This window comes from Pipra filicauda, unplaced genomic scaffold, assembly GCF_003945595.2.
Source record: "Pipra filicauda isolate LSUMZ 115617 unplaced genomic scaffold, ASM394559v2 scaffold294_size920599_pilon, whole genome shotgun sequence".
NCBI classification, from domain to species: domain Eukaryota; kingdom Metazoa; phylum Chordata; class Aves; order Passeriformes; family Pipridae; genus Pipra; species Pipra filicauda.
This window is the reverse complement of record NW_024104414.1, coordinates 122,493-130,149: the sequence shown is the minus strand read 5'-3', so window position 1 is coordinate 130,149 and position 7,657 is coordinate 122,493. Positions and strand designations below refer to the sequence as shown.

The window sequence follows — 7,657 nt, the reverse complement described above, 5'->3', positions numbered from 1 at the left end:
CACTCACTTCCCCATGAGCATCTGTTCAGTGGGCAAGAAGAGAACTTGTTTTCTCCCATAGCAGCCCCATGCCCCGGCACTGAGATGATCTCAGAGTTCTTTCACTCTTCTGAGCTACCCAGCTTTTCTTTTCTCTTCTTTCCTTTCCTGTGCAACAAGGAAATAGGTCACATTTCAAAGAAACCAGCAACGGTGGTTTGCGAATGCCTGAGCACTCACTGGATGGTGCAGCCCATTCCCCTCCTGTTTCCCAAAATCGACACATTTCTCACTCAACAAAGAAGATTTTCCCTCTTTGTTCCTTTCTTCCTTCACACCTGCTGTAAGGAAGCCTCCAAAGCCATCGGGCTCATCTGCAAACCAGGTAAGAGGCACTTTTTTTTTGCTGTCGGCATCTTCGGTCGCGGTTGCGCGTCATGGCTGCTTTGTTCCTTGTCTTGTGCCTTCCTGCCCACCCCGACAGCACTGGGGGTTTAGAGGGAAGATCCTGTAAAGCCTTGGTGTTAACAGACCCAAATAGTTAATAAGGGTGAAACCCTGGTGTCAACAGGCCCAAATGAATCCATTGTGTGACCGCTCTCTGCCGGTTACTCCATCCGTTCAAGTTTGGGTCTAAGTCAGGGGACATCACACTCTTTTTGAAGGTGAGCGGGGTTTAGATAGGTCAGAACTTGCTGAAATGGTGGTTTGAGGTCCAATACTCATAGCTAGCCATTCTCTTCCCTTTATGCACAGACGTGACATCAAAATTTGTCTCCTTTGGGAGATTTTCTTTAAACTGCCTGTGAGCCTCAGTGGCACTGTGGGAAAATTTAGGATACCTGGCACCTGCTGGATAATGATCTGAATACTCAAGGAGGACTTCAGAGATTTGCTGCCGATCAATGTAACAGCAAATATACCCAAAAACAGAGGCCTCTGGCAAACTCACATTTATTTCCTTGGATTTCTTTGTCATCTCCTCTGTTCCTGCCCTGCAAAGGTCCAGGTCCCATCAATCCAAACACAGCCCATGGTGTTATGGAATAAACTAGAACAAAGGAAAGTTGAGTTTGAACCTCAGAAAACATTTCCTAGTGGACAGATCTATTAGAATATGGAATAAATACCACAGGCACACAAGGAAAACCCATCACATAGGGAAGAACTGGAGAGGGGGCTGGAGAAGGGATCAGGCAGAAGGTTCCTCGCTGACAGGGATGAACAAACTAATCTACAAGGTTGTGATTTCTGATATATTCATGATTCTTGTATTTTCCACCTTTCTTCATCCTTTTTCCTCTTGAGAAGAGGGACCTAAGTCCCTGAAAATCCTGATGCTCCCAGGAATAGGATTTCCTAAAGAAACATGGATGGTGTCCCAGCAGTATTTAGAATTCACACATATCTGCATAACTTTAAAAGTTAATTCCCATTAAAATCTTGACCAGAAAGAGGGTTTCCTGGAAGTTGTCAGGATGTTACCAATCTCTGTACCGCCCTGTAAAGCAATAGGCTCCAAAAAGAGCAGAAAACTTGGAAATTCCCAGGCTCCAGACACACTCTAAGCCCTCTCAGTGACGCACAGAAAACTTGGCTTGAGCAGGAAAAGTCTGAAGGGACAACAGATGTGTCAGTTAAGCCAGGCTTAACTCACACAAACCCCGAGCAGGTGGGACTGGCAGCACAAAACCAGAGATACCAAGGGCAAGGGAAGCCAAAGAGAGGATATTTTTCCCCCCTACCAGTGTGTGGGTTTGAGTTGAGTGACAGGGCTGGGAACAGAAAGGTGCCCAAAGCAGCTGCTCGTGAGGTAATGCAGGAAATTCATCTGGAGGGTTGGAAAAACCCAAAAGTACCAAATAGATGTTACAAAAGCATTTAAAAGCCCTCAAACTTTGTTTAGCACTTGTTTTGGACACTTCCAGGGCTGAGGCAGCCACAGCTTCTCTGGGTAACCTGTGCCAGGGCCTGCCCACCCTCACAGGGAAGAATTCCTTCCCGATATCCCATCTCACCCTGCCCTCTGGCACTGGGAAGCCATTCCCCCTTGTCCTGTCCCTCCATCCCTTGTCCCCAGTCCCTCTCCAGCTCTCCTGGAGCCCCTTTAGGCACTGGAGGGGGCTCTCAGGTCTCCCTGGAGGTTTCTGTTCTCCAGATGTACACCCCCAAAGTATAATACTTGGGTAACATGATACAGGCTTAAAGTAATATATATATATCTATAATATAATACAGGCTCAAAGTATATACATATATATAATATGATACAGACTCAAAGTATATAATCCTTGCTTAGTATTTAGTGCAGGAATATGAATTTTTAAACACAGTTTTGATCACTGAATGTGCTTATTTAGCTTTGTAGCATCCCAGAGGTTCCAGGAAAGGCCCAGCTGGGTGTGGGACTGAATGGGCACAGCAGAGACCAGGCCTGGGCTGGAGAGAGCCCAGAACATGAAACAGATCCCAGGGGCCACAGAGAACATGGGCAGCTTTTACAAAGTCCATGCACAGCCAGCAAACACAGTTCCAGCCTCAGTAAGGGAGACACTAAGGATAAAGCATGAACTAGTCTTAAATAACTCCATTTCCCTACATCCTATTCAAATAAACAAAGCCCCTTTGCTGCTATAATTTAAAATGAACTGAAAGCCCTGGGCAGATCTAGCCCATTATTTCTCTCTGCTCTGAGCAGTTTTATACTTGGAAAATGGAGATCACAAGCTGCCTGTTAGTGGAGCATTTCAACACCCAGAGCAGACCTTTCACATAGGAAATGTGAACACAAACTTCCACTGCCCCTCACGAGTCACACACGTGCCCAAACACACTCTGGTGACATGGAAACACATCCTCACCCCTCAGAGCTGATGAGATTTTGCAAGAGCAGAGCTGAACTCCAAGCCTTTAACTTCCCCAGCCTCCAGTTGTATTGATTTTCCTCTTCAGAGTTTCCTCTTCAGGACTTTCCTCTGACCACCCTGTAATCCTGCCCAGTCTGAATCTGTTTAATCCTCACAACACAGAGCAGTAAACAGTGTTCAAAGCAATCCTGAGCAGCCCTGATGAGGCAAACCTTGTGCTCCTACTCTGCTGAAGACCTTTCAAGACCATCACTAACCACCAGGACATTATTTTACACATGATTTTGGGATCTTGCAAAATTTCCGTCCTTGTTGCAAATTAGATTTAAATCTTAGACTCATCTTTAGTCTTTTAAAACTCCAAACAGAAAACTTTGCTGTCAAAACGCAGTAAACTTTGCTGTCAGGTGGCTGTTGGGCTCTGAGTCTTTCTACTTTATTTGCCCAGTTTCTGACCTTAAATCCAGGTCTGCCAGTGCAGTGCCCTGGTCTCCATCAGTCACAGTGCAGGTTGTCACTGCTCTGGCTCTGGGAAGGTATTTCCTGGGATGTCAAACATGTCCTTGCCAAAACAGAAACCATCTCCCACTTCCCTGTGCACAACTACTTCCAAAGAGCAAATGTAGGGACCTCAAATTCCCAACCCAACAGGACATTGTCAGCAGACCCTGGTGAACCAGGACCTCAAACTGCTCCTGACCACCGAAAGGAACAGGGAGGTTAATCACCATCACCTCCCAGTTCATACCAGGGCAGCTTAGCCAAGACTTTGATAAATCAGAGGAGTGGAGCCTCTTAAGCCAGACCTTGTAATAGCCTTTGGCTTCCAACAGGCTCCAGGGGCCCCTCAGCTGGTGACAGCATTACTTTGGCAGGTCCAGATGCACAAAAGCCACAAAGGGCGAATGCTAAAGGAGCTGAAACTTTAGGCAAGACCTGTCACTTGTACCTTGGGAAATACACACAGGGGTTTTTTTATTCTGGATGATCTTGAAGTACATCAAAAAAGCAATCACTTCAGGTCTTGGGTGCCCCTGAGGGGATGAGACAACATACAATTCTTGCAGTGAGTTAATAATTCAAACAGATTTAGGAGTCGGGGGCAAGAAGTGGGGGAAGAGGCTTCAGATAATGCTTTTGCTGGTTTTTTTTCTGTATTTTTCTGAAAATCCTATGGGGTTTTAAAACAGCACAAGAACTTCACTTCTGAGTCCTGTTGGCCATAACAAAGCAGGTGTAAAGATGTCCAAGTGACTGTTCTTTCAAGCCCCACCATAGATCATCTAGAGATTCAATGTTCTTATGGTGCTGGGCAGTGTAATGTGACAGCCAGTGTGGTACTTGGGAGAACTCCAGCCCTTGGCATCCTCTGCCTCCTTCAACATCCTCATCTGCAGGAGAGGGATCATCAACATCATCCCTCAGCTGCCTAGAAATAAAGAATTGAGACATGGGACCCGGGTACAGAGCACCATCAGCACATTTCTGAGGAGCAAAGCCCTGGCCAAGCCTGGGGTAAAGCCTTTGAAGGGACAGGGAACAGTTGTGGTTTTTAGGAACCAGGTGTTCCAGGTGAGAGCTCTGAGGCACACCAAGGTTACAAAGCAGACAAGAGCAATTTTAAAGCTTTATTACTTAAGAGAATGGCTGGAGCTGTGCCAGGGGGGTTGGGATGGATCTCAGGGAAAGGTTCTTCCCCCACAGGGTGCTGGGGCACTGCCCAGGCTCCCCAGGGCAGTGGGCACGGCCCCAAGGCTGCCAGAGCTCCAGGAGCGTTTGGACAACGCTCTGAGGGCCAGGGTGGGATTGTTGGGGTGTCTGTGCAGGGCCAGGGGTTGGACTGGATGATCCTTGTGGGTCCCTTCCCACTCAGGACATTCTACAATGATATAATACTGAGAAAATCCTCTGTTGCAAGAGTTAAAAGCCCGAAGCAGAACACTGAGCCTTCCATTTCATCCACCGGGAGCACTGGCAAGGGCATGGAGTCGATGGGACACTGGATTCTGCCCGGGGCTGCTGGAAGGTCTGGGTTGGGCAGCACTGGGATGAGCTGCAAAACTGCAAAGCAGAAACAGCTGAGCAGCAAAACCACCATGCTGCCACTTCTGGGGTTACTCCCTCCACTAACCAGGAGCACTCCAGCACCTGCAAAATATTAGTGAAAATAGTCTCAAACCTTATTTTGTGATTATTTGACCCAAACCAGTCACTCTCCCAAGCACTTAGAGCTGCCTGTCAACAATTAAGTGGCCAGAAAACCCAATGGCAGAGACAAAGCTGGAAGAGACACCAGACCCAGCAACACTCAGTCATTGACCCAAACCCTGAGCTCAGATCTCATGGAAAGTCCTTCTGCCTCCAGATGCCCAGCACAACCACATTTTGCCCAGGTTCTATCTCATTTTGGCCAAAAAGAGAACTGAAGCCAGCTGAGACCTTTAAAGTCTTTTTAAAGAACCAACTTGTTTTAAAAAAAACAACTTGTTCGTGCTTCTGAAAAGAAGAGATATTCAGAAGTTTGGAATTCCAAAAATCCCTCAGCAGAAACTTATAAAATAACAAAGTTATGATAGGTTGGGCTAGTGAAGAACAGGTTTTGGGTCTCCTGCTCCTTCTTGCCTCTTCTCCATCTCCCTAGAAAACTCCCAGTGCTGGTCTCTGAAGCAGATCAGTGAAATCTGCTGTTGAGATCTGCAAGGCAGGTGGAAAATTATGGTTTTCGGAGTGAAAATCATGACCATTTTCCTGTCAGATGTTTGTGCAGATCCTGAAGATTAGTTGAGAAGACTTACACACATGGTTTGCCCCTCAATTTTTATCTGAGACTATAATCTCTCATGCACAGAGCTCAAAAGCAGAGGTGGGAGCACCCAGCCTGAATAATATCTTACAGCTAGAGCCTTATTTGATTAATAAAGAAGTGTGAGACTGTGCACATGTCTAGAAATCAGTGGAGGAAACATCCTCCTGAATTCCATATCAGAAGTTCAAGGTCCTGGAGGACGAGGGGGATCATGCGAAGCACAGAGGGGGATCAAAGAGGGTCCTGCCAGGGCAAACTGGGCAGACTCAGCACAGACACCAGTGCTGTGGCTGAGCTGGGAAAGGAGCCAGCAAATCCTGCCCCAAGGAACATAATTTTGATGCAAAACCAGACAGTAGTCTAGAGAAAAGCCCCACAGCCACAGCAAAACCAGGAGCCAGAGGAACAGGCAGAACTTTCAGGGATGTTCAGTGGTGTCTGCATCTCTCCCAAATCATGTTAAACAGCACCAGGCACTTCTGGGAACTCAGCTGGGCCAAGCAGGGCAGGACATGCCCTGCACAGCTGCCAGTGCCCTGGATTCCCTGGAACTTGGAAGGATTTCCACTTTGTCTGTGCTGAAAGTGCTGAAGAAAAACCTATTTCCAACTGTTGTCGCTGCTATGAGGCAGCTGTGAGCGAAATCTCTCTGCCACCAGTGCCCCAAACACTGCCAGGTTGGTTGGCAGTGCCCAAACACTGCCAGGAACACCCACCATGGTTGGATGCAGCCCAGGAGCCCAGAGGGATCTCCAGCACAAAATTCCTTGGACCACAATGTTCTCCTGCAGAATTTGTGTCAGTGGGTTATTGGTGTCCTGCACTTTCAGGTGACAAGGGGAGGCTGCAGGAGGGGGAAGCAGAAGACAAGTGACCAGAAGGTTTTCCTAACCTTCTACTACTCCTTTTAGTGTCTTACATCCAAGAGGGACATGAGGATGGGTGCTTGCAATGGGATGAGCTGCAAGGTCACCTCAAAGCTGGTTTTCCTTGGGGGAAAGGTCTGGGGAGACATTTTGCCCGTGTAAGGAGAGCCTGAGCAGGGCAGACAGTGATTAATGCAACCTCCCCTTGACAGCACAGAAAGGACAAACACTAAGAACTTACCAGACCATGCAGAATGAGCTATTTTCTCATCTTAGTCATGATCACTGAGCCACATCATAAATATGTGCCAGAGAATACTCAGTGCTGAGCACGTCACCCCAGTCTGTGAGCAAGTGAAGGGCTTCGTTCTCATTTCAGTGAAAGACCACCAAAAATGTCAACAGCAAAAGAAAAAATCCTCCTGCATTCAGCATTTTTCAGTCTTCCAAAAAACACTGAGTGAACTGGAAATTACATTTCTGGCCCCAGAAACAAACTGAAAGTAGGATTTTCCCTAACGGAACCCATAACTGCAGAAATGAGAGATGGGAAAGTCCTGTGAGCTCATCCCAGGTTCTTCCTGTTCCCTACAGCACAATTTCTGATCCAGTGCTAAGTGAGTGGCAATGGAACTTTCACTCTTTCCCCTGTTCCACATCCTGATGATCCTTCTTGCTCGGAAATGTTTCTTGAGAACTGGACTTGCTTTCCACTCATTAATATCTTCTGCTTTATCCCCAGATCATCTTATCTGCACATCCAGAAGAGTTTTTCCTCTCTGAAAGACTCTTATGCCCCTTAGATAATTCTATTTTGCTCTCAGATTTCCCCCCATCATTTTTGGTCCACAATTACTGTGTCCTCCACTCCCACAAGCTGTGCTCATTAATCAGCCCTGCCAGGCCCTTCATCTCTTTCACTGTTCTCTCCTGAACTTGTCATGATTCCAGCACTCTTAAGATCAAATCACCTACTGAAATAAGTCATTTCAGTAACACCAAGGTGCTGGGATCATGTTCACCACTGGTACTGAGCCACATGGGTGGTATTGATTTTCTTTTTCATTTTGAAACTGCAGGAACTGCATTGGTCTGTTCTGTGCAGACTAAACTCCCCTTCGTGTGCCTGAGGAGCAATG

General features: G+C 46.9%; 1 protein-coding gene across 1 annotated transcript in view; it reads left to right on the top strand.

Annotated features, from left to right (window-relative positions):
- Positions 1-340: 340 nt before the first annotated feature.
- Positions 341-7,657, top strand: part of LOC113982893 (tyrosine-protein kinase ZAP-70) — a 31,926-nt gene continuing 24,609 nt past the window's right edge. The window contains exon 1 of the mRNA XM_027711520.2: positions 341-364. The gene's annotated coding sequence lies outside the window, so the exon portion shown is untranslated. The remainder of the gene's footprint in view (positions 365-7,657) is intronic.